The sequence below is a fragment of the Fundulus heteroclitus genome, unplaced genomic scaffold, assembly GCF_011125445.2.
Source record: "Fundulus heteroclitus isolate FHET01 unplaced genomic scaffold, MU-UCD_Fhet_4.1 scaffold_796, whole genome shotgun sequence".
Taxonomy (NCBI): domain Eukaryota; kingdom Metazoa; phylum Chordata; class Actinopteri; order Cyprinodontiformes; family Fundulidae; genus Fundulus; species Fundulus heteroclitus.
Genome location: NW_023397248.1, coordinates 37501 through 50993, shown reverse-complemented (window position 1 = coordinate 50993; position 13493 = coordinate 37501).

Below are 13493 nucleotides of genomic sequence, written 5' to 3'. Positions count from 1 at the left end.
CCGGGGAACAGGAACGGATGACGTTCTAACACGCCGGGAACAGGAACGGAGGACGTTCTAACACGCCGGGGAACAGGAACGAGTTGTCCTAACACGCCGAGGAACGGAATTTTTTCCACTTTCTGACATGATGACGGATAACTCCCCCTGGCCAGTATTCCACCCACATAACTCCTCCAAGGACATCATGTGCCCCCAGTAGTAGCACCATACAGGAAGTGACACATGTAGATGTCATAAACCCCTCTAGGATGTAGGGTCCCTCCCCACAATCGATGACGTCACAGAGATCAAATTGGAAAGTTACCAAACTACCTAGGGTGTAGTTAAACTCTAAACCTCCATAATATTTGATACAGGATCAGAATGTCTTCCAGGGAGAAGCGTCACGCTTTGCTCTATGCTCAATCGGCACAGAAGTAACCACGTGGGAGGTTGTGTTATCATAGTTAACTTGATCAGCACAGATTAAACCTGAAATAACAAAAATTTAAATCAAACCGAACAGACCTCCATGAGTGTTTTGCTGCTGCACAACAACATTCTTACTCCTCAATGTCTTCTCCAATGTCCCTCAAACTTTCCGATTTGTCTGAGGTTCCTCTCCAAGATGGGGTGGCCTCTCTACAGTGTGATTTGTGCCAAGATCTGTGTACCTTGGTCTGAGCTTCATCAAGCCAGACCTTCAAACTGTAAGTGGTGAGCTTACCACCTTAAAAGGTCCAATCCACCTGGGATCTTTCCAAGATCTGTGGAACACATTTCTGTAAATCCACTCTCCTAGGGCAATCTGCTCCGAGCCTCTCCTTTGGTTCTCTATCAGGGCTTCCTGTATGTTGTGAGACAAAAACTTCACAGCAGACTGCAACTGTTGGACATAATGCGTTAGTTCCTCCCTCTGTGAATCCAACTAGGCTGACAGCCGGGCTGGATGGAGGAAGTGAAAGGGCAGGGCATAGTCATTCCTGTCAAAAGTTCATGGGGAGACAATCCCATGCGATCAGTCGGTGATGATCTAATTTAGAACATCACCCACATCACAACTTTCATACATGAGCCTGCTTCTGCTGGAGGTTTTTTCCTTCCCCGCTAATGGGTGGTTTTTCTTTCCACTGTCACTTCATGCTTGCTCATGAGGGATTGGTGCAAAGCCATGGACAATGCAGGACGACTCTCCCTGTAGCTCTACACTTCTCCAGGAGTGAATGCTGCTTGTTGGGACTTTGAAGCAATCAACTGGTTCCCTTATATAGGAAATTTTTTACCAATCTGTATAATATGATTGATTTTGACTTTGTAAAGTGCCTCGAGATGACATGTTTCATGAATTGGCGCTATATAAATAAAATTGAATTGAATTGAATCACCAAGGGCAGCACTGCCAGCCATGTCATCCCATTATCAGCACAAATCTTAGGCCAAATGATCTTTGACTGTGCGATTGGTCCTCTCAACAAGCCCTTGAGAGGGCTGGATGATACAATGACCCAAACTTCTGTTTGATCCCAAAGTACTTGTACACTTGTTTTAAGGAGTCTGATGTGAAATGTGTTCCGTTATCTGAACGAATGCAAATGGAACACCATAACGTGGGATCAGGTCATTAATTAGCCAATTAATGACTTCTCGTGCAGATTCTGTTTTGGTGGGAGTAGTGAAAGTGTCAACACAAACAAGCAAATATCTACATCCTTTCACCCTGTTGTCTTTTCCCATGTCCACAAAATCAATAACAACCTCCTGCCAAGGTTTGCTGGGGATCGGAAAAGCACCCATTCCAACTTTCAATGTTAGTTTTGGGTTATAATGGGGCAAGTATTTACAAAATATTTACAAACATTAGTGAGGAAAGGGTGCCACCATATCTGACCTATCAGTCCAAACATCTTGTGACTGGACTGGTGGGCCCCTATGATCTGCTTCTTCACAAAGAAGCAACAAAAGCGCTGAGGAGGCCAAAAGTCTCTCATCATGTGACCTCCACACACCAGTTTCTTTATCCTGTGTTGCGCCCATTTCGATCCATGCCTTTCTCACTTCAGTTGCTGCAGCTTTTTGCATGTCAATGACCTCCAATGCCCCATAACGGGAGACTGAACCAGCTGTGTTGTAGCTTTTACGGTTTTCTTATAAACCTGCCACTGCTTTGTGGCCGCATCAGTAGCGTTGTTCCCATAACTATTTTAGAAGTCCCAGAATGATGACCCACGCACTTAACGACGGCTCCCGGTCAGGTTTTGCCAAGGCTTCTTTCAAGCGCAGCATGTAATCGATGTGTTTAACAGGTTTAACCCGCCGTGGTTAAAAAATCTGTTCTTAACCAATGTTTTAAGTCAACATGCATTGTTCTTACTGCGTAGGCCAAACAAGTGTAGATGTTTAGTTTTTTACCTTCATGCAGAACATAAGCTTGGATCACAGCGATTATTTCCGCCACAGATGGGATGACTTTGGCTTCCAAGATGTGCCATGAGTCACCAGCGACAGGGTTGAGGTCAGCAGAGTTTCAGACAACAGCATAAGAGGCAACAATACCCCCTGGTGGGGTAGAGTGGCTGTGTACATCCGTAAAATGTCAATGGTGCCTGAAACGGTTCTATCAAAAAGGAAGGGAAGATGTTAATTTCATCCCTTACCAGTGCTTTTGCAGACGCCCGTACGTTGCTTGCCTAATGTGAACCTGCTGCTAGAAATATAGCTGACAACAGCGTGGTTAGTGTGAACCCTGACACCCTGGCCACGAGTGATGTGAGATGTTCCCTTTAATTCTTTAGCGATTTGCACACAGAGCCATGGTGCATGTTGGATGTCCCTTTTCCACTGGTTCCAACTTAGTGCTATAACGACATAGTACCAGGTTTGCCACAAAACCGATGAAACAAAACCATTTTCCTCCTACACATCAAGCTCAAACATCTTTGTTAAATTAGGGGATGCCAAATCTGAAGCCTCATTCAGGTACTGTTTCAGAAAAATTAATGCCTGTTCTGCCTCATTTGTCCAAAATAATGGTGCTTTCAGATGACCGTGTCCTGCTTCTGTGAGTTTCCGCATGGGGGCTACAAGTGCAGTGTAGTAAGGAACATAGTTCTTAGTGCTGTAGTGTGCCATGCCCAAAAAGGACATCATCTCACGTACCGTGTGCGGCTTTGGATGGGCGAGGATACTCTGTTTGTGACTGTCTGTGATCCCCACACCAGCGGCTGTGATAATTCTTCCAAGAAAAATGACCCTGGCACAGCAACACTGCAACTTTTCTCTACAAACCTTGAACCCATTAGAACAGGGTTCACCAACATGGGGTTGGGGTTGTCAGGGCAACGAAAGCTGACAGAGAGTCTAGTGTGGGATTGGCCATTTGGGCACATCAAAAGGCAGGATGTTGGGGAGATAGATGCCTAGAGATATATGCCTCTAACACACCGGGGTAGGCGCGGTTTTGTCTCAACTATCAGATTCAGATAACAAACTCCATCCTTGTGCTTTCTTTTCGCAATGCCTATCCCCAGCAGAGCGTAATTACGATGTTGGTTATCGTGAGCTGTTAGCTATTAAGTTGGCTTTAGAGGAGTTGCGGCATTGGCTTGAGGGATCCGAGCAGCCCATCATTATATGGACCACAAGAACCTCTCATATCTACAGTCTGCTCGTTGTCTCAACTCTCGTCAAGCCCGCTGGTCACTGTTCTTTTCAAGATTCAATCTCTCAATAACCTACAGGCCCGGATCTAGAAACATCAAACCCTTTGCCCTCTCTCGCCAGTTGTCTCCTCATGAACAGGAAAGGGAGCCGGAACTGATACTACCTCCCTCATGTTCTGTTGGGGCTTTGCAGTGGGACTTAGAGTACAGGATCAACCAGGCCCTACGGCTAGACCCTGACTTTGTGTTTAATGAAATGTTTATTTCAGGATCGGGAGAGATCGGCAAACACAAATAAGGACTCAAACACTGTTTCTGTTAGAATATAAGGCAAACATTTATTAATCCCCACAGAACACAGCAACACAAAACAGCAAGCACTTCGCACAAGCAAAGTAGCAAGCACTTAAAGCCTGGCAAGCTTTCAAACAGGCGTGTTGTTCCATCTCTTACCATGGTTAGGACTGGGAAGTCGATCAGTCCGGTTAGAGAGCAATCCACGCGGCCGGGCGTCCATACAACCCACGGCTGATTTCAACGACTGAGGGCGTTGAAGACAAAACCAAAATTAGGTTTTGTCAAAGACAAAACCTAATTTTGGAAAAACCATCCCCAAGGTCTATTTTCATCAGCAAAGTTATCCTTTCCATCCCACTCCACTTTTTGATTATAATCTTCAAACATTACATAAGGTTAACACTATAATAACAATTATAAGCAAAAGCAAAGGAGCTACTACATAGTTTCGAGTAGTAACAGACATTCCATTAAAAATGTCCCACCAATGATGTGCAGATGATTGCTCTATTAATTTAGCCGCATGCAAAACCTTGCCTTGGGCCATAAATGTAGACACCTTTAAGCTGGAAATGTTGGACCTGTGTGATTTAACTAAGCAATTTAGTTCCGTAGACTGATTCAATGCGCATTTGAACCAATCCAGGGAGATAGTGAAATTGGTTAATTGATAGGTCACGTTATTCCAACTCCAGATGTATACATCAAAACACCCAACGAAAGGCACCTGAGGTAATTGAGGATGACTCTTTATTGTTTCTCTAGCAGGTTCATGAGTCCAATCACATAACACCTCGTCTCCGGTTAAACATGGATGTCTGTGGGCCAAACCAATCACCATCCAGTTTCAAATACCAATACCTCTGTACAGTCACTACGGGCAATATATAATAATGACAGACAGTAGTACTAGTGGTAACATCATATTGCGTCCAATCACCTTCACACATAGTAGCATTACAATAGGTCTTCTGTGGTTGTAGTTGTAACCAACTATTACTACTAATGTTCCATAGTTGTCTCCATTCGTGGAAATTTCCGATAATAACCACACGCTTAAACTGTTCTTGTTGCGTATGAGCATGTATCATTTGTACATTACATACAGTCCAGTTCAAAGCTACAGAAATGTTTGATAACACTTCTGCTGTCGTGTTCCACATTTTTAATTGCCAGTTCAGTTCTTTAAAGAAGACCTTTGCAGTTTCCTCCTGTGATGTTACAACAGTAGGCATCCATAATCCAACCTGATGAACAGCTCTTGATGCATGCTGTCCAGTGTTTAATAACATAGTTCTTGTTATGTTATTGTCAAAAAGCGTTGGAAACACTTAACACAGTACCTGTTCCACCAAGCAAAGTGTCCCACCATGCACGTTTCGTCCTAGTGCATGTTGGCAGTTCACTTTCCAGTAAACTTTATTTGTTATCCTCGATTGTGCCATTTGTTGACAAGTGTGTGCAGCAGGTGCAATTTGAGTGTGTGTCTTCTTACACGCTCGTTCTGTAGATGATTTATATTGGGACAAACCTCTCCTTGAAACCACTTTAACGTTACATCCCTTGAAGACTACTGGTATGCTTCCTACACGCCACCGAGAGCATGTGTAGTCATCCTGGATTCCGTTGCACATGCTGTCTCCCCATCACAGTTGATACGGCTGAACCACTTATTTCAGGATCCGGCCTGTTGCTTCTGCCCAACAGAGGTGTGCCAGCAGGACCATGGCAGCGAGGACACGGAGGATGATGGCCCCAAATCCTGCACCAGCCCTGTGGTGCCTCCCACGCTTTGGGACGTCCGCCATCGCGCTGTCCCTCGGGTCGTCCAATCAGCAGATCCCACGGAAACATGGATCTGAAATCAAAATTATTATTGCTATAAGACAAAAGAATTTGATTAGTTTTCTACTACATAACATTTATCAATTTTTTCCTCCCCTGAGTAAAATACTGACACTGTTGCATCATTCCCTTGAGAAATGATTTCAGCTGGTCTAGGTGGACCATTTTCCTGTCTCACCCAAACTTTGGCTCCTGGTTTATCTGTTGAGCCAAACCCCCCTGTTCCTCTTACAGTGATGTTTGTGGGGGCAGCTACCCCTTGAACCTGTGTCATTTCACAGGGTTCCACTAGCAGTTGTGCTAGTTTTTCTTCTTTCTCAATTACCAAGGGATTTTCTCCTTGATAATCCCCATCAATCACTTTTATTGTCATTAACAGCTGAGACCTGCAACTCCACAGGCCCGGACATCATCTTTCCCTTTGACACAGCTTGTTGTGTGGCTTTCTTAGCCAAATCTAATGCTCTTTGCTGTGCTTCTTCCCAAATAAAATTTTTCTTTTTCAGGCACTTTTCAGAATTGGAATGACCACATCCTTGTGCCATAAAATGCCTAATGTTTACACAATGTATAAACAAATGTGTGAATAAATGTAGGTAAATTTCATGCTGAAATATTTTTAACTCCTGTATTAAGCATTTACATATACATTAATAAATTTTCAATTCAGATAAAATCACAAGTTTTATTATTCATTTATTTTTTCTCTTATACACACATATAATCCTGAGCGGTTTCTCAGTTTGTCAAATGCAGAGACAGTAAGACTGCCCCTGGAGCAATTGGCCTATTATTCAATTGGGCCAATGCTTGCATCAATTTAGGCTTCCAATCTGTTAAGTCATGATTATCAGAATTTTTTTTTTCAATGATTCTTTCATCTTCTCAATCAGCCCAGCAGCCTGTGGATAATATGGAATGTGATAAATCCATTCCACATGTCATTCTTGCGCCCAGTCTTTTACTAGTTTCCCAGTAAAATGTGTGCCATCATCTGTTTGCAAATCAATGCCCCTGTCCTGGGCCCACTGCTTGGTTCCTTGGATTCCCCAACGTCCTGCCTTTTGATGTGCCCAAGTGGCCAATCCCACACTAGACTCTCTGTCAGCTTTCATTCCCCTGACAACCCGATCGATATACCGGTTGTGTAGAGCTTCAGAGTCTGTGTTTTTGGTATGAGCATAAACATGAGTTACTGTTACTGGTATTGACTGAAAAGGCTTCATCTTTACTTTTTCAACCAGCACTGTTTTAACATCCAAAGGACGCTTTGTTCCAAACTTAAACCTCCCCTGTGGAAGGTGCAATGTCATCCCTGCCAACACATCCATGCCAAGGATCCACTCTTTCACTGGTGTTACTAGAACAGAATACTTTTTAATAGGTACCTGTCCTACCTTTAACGGTAAGGTTACAGCTTTCCCAGAATTACTCTTCCTCCCAAACCACTGAGAGGTACAAGTGGCCCTTTAAATTTATCTGGATTTCCATAAATCAATGTGGCCTCCGCCCCTGTGTCTACAAGGGTCACTACCTTTTGAACATTTGTGTTTTTCCAATAAATTTCCAATTCAACATGTGGTCTTATATCATCAGTTGACCAATTTGTGATCCGAATTGGCGGGGCTCGGCCTTCATCCTAGTTAAACTCCATCAGATCCGTCAGATCAGGGTACATGTTACTCCTCCTTCTATCTTTGTTCTTTCTTTTCCTTTTTCTCACTCTCCTTACTTTCACCTCTTTGCCCGAGGATTCCTCAGACTCTGACACCTTAATCTCAACCACCTTAGCAGGTTTTCTGCGCACAACAGAATCAGATTCTTCAGCAGGTGGAGCCGATGGTGTGGGATGAATCGCCTCTCGCAACAGCTGAATCAAAGAATTTAATGGGTCCAGCTCAGCACCAAATCCTGCACAGTTAACTTTGAAGCCTCTCCTTTGACACATCTGTCTCAACTCATCAGTAGGTAATGCGTGTATCTCTGAAGCAGGCACCCCAGCATTAATCAGTGCTCTCCACAACATGCTACATGGTGGACCCTGTTCATTTCTTCCCCGCTCCCTTTGCGGCCTGCGGACCGGAGTTTGTTGAACTTGTGGTCTGCATTCCTCCTGCTTGCCCCATTCTCCCAGATTCCCCAGCTCCATGATTCGAGCCTTAATGGTTTTCATCGGGGTATCTGGAGCTCCCAGCATCACAGTAAGCATAACTGCCCGATAATGCTGTGGGGCAGTTATAATCAACTGATCTCTCACCACCTTCGGAACAGCCACTTGCTGATATCCAGCCACCATCCCCACTGGTAACAGATCACGCACACACAGCCTCGTCAGCTTCTGCACACATTCCTTTAATGTTAACCATTGTCCAGAAATTTCGGGCCAATCAGATACATAGGGACATGTTGCTCGTATTGCCTCAGACCACACGTTAAACAATAATCTCGCCTGATCCCCCAAATTTCTCACTTCCTGCCTATAATTAGCATTTACATTCCTATCAGTGCTCAGGCCACCAAATGTCATGCCATCTCCGTGATCTATTTCAATCTGTTCTGCACCTTCATCCAGCAATCGAGCCACCCATAGATCAGTGGGTTCACCCGGATGCTGCCTTAGTTTTTTAGTGATATGAGCATCTTCATCCTGCGAGTAATCTTCTGTTATGGTCTGTGAAACTGCCGGCGGTTGCGGCTATTCCACCCATTCCATAACAGGTTGTCCCGCAGCATCAAGCACATCATTACCTTGAGAATCTAGCCGCTGCCGGAAGGCTGCGGGTATATGCTGCTGCTCTCTTCTCCTTCGGACGACGGGTTTAACCCCCAATGGAGGGAAAGGACGTGGATCTGGAGGACCTCCAGAATCACTGTCCTCCTCATCGTCCCACATATTACCGTCCCAGCTTTCGGGATCCCACCCAGACCCCAATCCAGCTACAAACGAACAGACTTTTTTTGGAGGAAAACGGCGGGGTTTTTTCCCCTGTTTTTTCCTTGTTAACACAGACACCTGGGCCACAGCTTTTTCAGCTGATTAGTCAGCATTTGCACATGCTGCCGATACAGCGACTCAGCAGACTGCAGCTCAGTCATTGCCTGTCTGTCTTTTAATTTAACTGTCTTTGAATTCCTACGTTTCCGCCTCTACAGGTCTCTCCCCGTTTGAAGTATCCCTTGGTTACCAACCCCCACTCCTGCCCACTGTCGAACTCAAGATCCCCTTCACCTCCGTAAATTAATACATAGCCCACTGCCAAGACATCTGAAAAGCCACCATCACAGCTCTTACCCGCGACGCAGAGCGGAGTAAGAGGTTCGCCGACCGACGCCGAAGACCAGCCCCCCAATACCAACCCGGTCAGAGGGTCTGGCTCTCTGGATAGTGTCAGGGTTCTCTGTGTTGTCCTGCTCTGGTTTTTTTCCACAGATGGTTGTGCTGGCTGAGGGGGCATGCGGCTCGTTAGAAGCAGCTTCCTCTGGCTTCTTAAGCAGAGCAAAGACAGATGGAAGAAGCCAGAGCCTTAAACCAGTTGTGGTACGACGTGGCTTCTGACCAAGCTCTTGGAAACCTGCTTGTAAGTCTTTGTGCCTTTTCGACTTTGGACTAATTTTGGATCTCCTATTTTGTCACAGTTATTGTGTGTGGATGCACTCACATGTCTCGGAGTCCTGCAGAAGATTCGTCCCAGGGGAAATTCCTCGCTCAGATTCTGCTCTGGCTCTCCCCCTCATACTCCCTTGGCATTACCAAGTCGGGCTTGAGGTTACCCCTACCGGATTCAACTGGCACACCTGAAATTACTGAACTCTGGTTAATCCGTCTGTCGCTCCCGCCTGCTTCGGGTCTCTCGCCAGCCACCAACCACCAACACCTGCTAGCGTAGGCTCACAGGGTTCCCTCTGCGTTTCCTTCCTCCCGGTTAGATCTCCCCAGCTAATGGTAAGCAACACACTATTGGACACATTCCTGGTTCTTGCCTTCTGCTCATTATCTCCCCTCTCCTTTTACAGTCAGTCCCGCTCCGACGTTCAGGCCTCGTCCAGGCTACTTGTAGCCGCGTTCCTTTGTCTGCACTTTCCTTTAATAAACATGTTAAAACTGTGTTTTGGTCTCCCGTTCGTATCTGCATGTTGGCTAAGCATCTAAAAAACATGACAATTTCTACTTCTAGAATTAGGATAAAGACAAATAAAACAGAGGAACACGAGTTACATTGGTTTTATTGTACATAGATTTCCACACTGTCCATTAGTAAATTAGTACAAACCAGAAGCAGAGGTAGACATTCTCATCATCAGGGGCTTAGCCCATAAAATATTACATCATTACAAGAGTAATTTGGTACACCAAAAAACTAAGCAATTATTTAATCTGTTGATGTGGTCGCAAAATGAATTTAATATAGGCCTTTACATATCTTAAAGTTTAATCTGCTGTTCTTTAATAGTCCATCCATCCATTCCATCCATTTTCCAAATCGCTTTATCCCTCATGGGGTCGCGGGGGATGCTGGTGCCTATCTCCAGCGTTCACTGGGCGAGAGGCGGGGTAGACCCTGGACAGGTCGCCAGTCTGTCGCAGGGCAAACAGACAAACAGGACAAACAATCATTCACACCTAAGGACAATTTGGAGAAGCCAATTAACCTAACAGTCATGTTTTTGGTCTTTAATAGTCGTACTAGTATATTCCAATAGTATATTAATATGTTCTTATTTCAATGATGAAATGGACAGCCACTTATGTAACAATTCAGTTTTGGTGTGACCCATCTTACTCAACGTACAGTATTGGGTCCTCCATGCTGCTTATATATTAAGATTTACTGCACATTTAAACATTGACAACTCACTATTGTTAGGGAAATAATTAGTTGTCTGAGAAGATGTAGGTAAGGAGAAGCTGTTATATACATTTCAGATATATGATATAAGAAATGCGTTTGGAATGTTAAGATAAATTACATGAAATGGGCTACACAGAGCAACTACAACCCAATTGTACATTTGTTGAAATTTGAATTTAATATTTGAAATGCTGTTAGTATCAGTTACACTTCAACTTCCAGTGCAGAGTAAATACAATAAATGTATCTGTCAAATGTAAAATTGAATGTATAATTTTGCTGTTTTATAATTCAGACAGAGTATCTTAGATAAAAAAAAGGGTGGGGTTTATATCTGTGCATTTCTATATATTCTAAAGAAAATATAGGATAAATCTAGACAACAGACATATTTTGACTATATTTGGATTAATAGGCACATATTGGCCGCCTGTCTCTGTTGCTGGTTGTTCAAATGGAAAAAGTCCCAATTCGACATTCACCAGATCCTGTGATGCTTTAAACATTAACAAACAGCATCTAGTGTGTGTTGTGGTTATAAAATTTTGCAGGAAATGCTGATTTTCTCTTTAGACAGACAAAACGCGCCCTGACGCTCAAGTCAAGCATCAAAAACTAGGAGCATGCATATTGCATAGGACCAATGACATCAGACCAGGGAAGGTTTGTTTGTAGGTGTCCCTGCCAAAGTTCAAATCAAACCTATGCCCTTGCATCTTTGTTTCATAATCAGACCATGATGGGACCACAGATGAGCTCAGTAGATGCAGTCGTGGATTCAGAATGCCTGTCTGAAAAGTTAAATCTAAACTGTTTCTCTTAATCTGAGTTTAAAAAAAAAAACAAAGTTCAGTATCTAAATTCATAAAGGATATCTGTAGGGATTTACTAACTTATTAGCAATTTGCTTGACAGAAGACATGGACTGGTCATGAGACTGCCATAATATATGGCATCAGTGCCCTAACCCATCTTAGGGGACAGGCCCCGTTTTTTGACATAAGGGTGCAGAATCTTTACATCAGGGTGCAGTTTTACCCAGGAAAGAGGCCCCATCGTGGGCATGCTCTCCACATCATTCTTCCCTGCTTCTTCTCCCCTCCACATGCTGCATGGATGTCCCAGCAGCAGCAGCCTGTCCTGGGTCTTGTCCCAGCAGCATGAGCCTGTCCTGGGTCTGCTAACCTCCACATCCAGCATGGATCTCCCAGGCAGCAGCAGCCTGCTCTGGGTCTCCTAACCTCCACATCCAGCATGGATCTCCCAGGCAGCAGCAGCCTGCTCTGGGTCTGCTAACCTCCACATGCAGCATGGATGTCCCAGGCAGCAGCAGCCTGCTCTGGGTCTCCACATCCAGCATGGATCTCCCAGGCAGCAGCAGCCTGCTCTGGGTCTCCACATCCAGCATGGATCTCCCAGGCAGCAGCAGCCTGCTCTGGGTCTCCACATCCAGCATGGATCTCCCAGGCAGCAGCAGCCTGCTCTGGGTCTCCTAACCTCCACATCCAGCATGGATGTCCCAGGCAGGAGCAGCCTGCCCTGGGTCTGCTAACCTCCACATGCAGCATGGATGTCCCATGCAGGAGCAGCCTGCCCTGGGTCTGCTAACCTCCACATACAGCATGGATGTCCCAGGCAGGAGCAGCCTGCTCTGGGTCTGCTAACCTCCACATGCAGCATGGATCTCCCAGGCAGCAGCAGCCTGCTCTGGGTCTCCTAACCTCCACATCCAGCATGGATGTCCCAGGCAGGAGCAGCCTGCCCTGGGTCTGCTAACCTCCACATGCAGCATGGATGTCCCATGCAGGAGCAGCCTGCCCTGGGTCTGCTAACCTCCACATACAGCATGGATGTCCCAGGCAGGAGCAGCCTGCTCTGGGTCTGCTAACCTCCACATGCAGCATGGATGTCCCAGGCAGCAGCAGCCTGCTCTGGGTCTCCATATCCAGCATGGATCTCCCAGGCAGCAGCAGCCTGCTCTGGGTCTCCTAACCTCCACATCCAGCATGGATGTCCCAGGCAGGAGCAGCCTGCCCTGGGTCTGCTAACCTCCACATGCAGCATGGATGTCCCATGCAGGAGCAGCCTGCCCTGGGTCTGCTAACCTCCACATACAGCATGGATGTCCCAGGCAGGAGCAGCCTGCTCTGGGTCTGCTAACCTCCACATGCAGCATGGATCTCCCAGGCAGCAGCAGCCTGCTCTGGGTCTCCTAACCTCCACATCCAGCATGGATGTCCCAGGCAGGAGCAGCCTGCCCTGGGTCTGCTAACCTCCACATGCAGCATGGATGTCCCATGCAGGAGCAGCCTGCCCTGGGTCTGCTAACCTCCACATACAGCATGGATGTCCCAGGCAGGAGCAGCCTGCTCTGGGTCTGCTAACCTCCACATGCAGCATGGATGTCCCAGGCAGCAGCAGCCTGCTCTGGGTCTCCATATCCAGCATGGATCTCCCAGGCAGCAGCAGCCTGCTCTGGGTCTCCTAACCTCCACATCCAGCATGGATGTCCCAGGCAGGAGCAGCCTGCCCTGGGTCTGCTAACCTCCACATGCAGCATGGATGTCCCATGCAGGAGCAGCCTGCCCTGGGTCTGCTAACCTCCACATACAGCATGGATGTCCCAGGCAGGAGCAGCCTGCTCTGGGTCTGCTAACCTCCACATGCAGCATGGATGTCCCAGGCAGCAGCAGCCTGCTCTGGGTCTCCATATCCAGCATGGATCTCCCAGGCAGCAGCAGCCTGCTCTGGGTCTCCTAACCTCCACATCCAGCATGGATCTCCCAGCAGCATGAGCCTGCTCTGGGTCTCCTAACCTCCACATCCAGCATGGATCTCCCAGCAGCATGAGCCTGCTCTG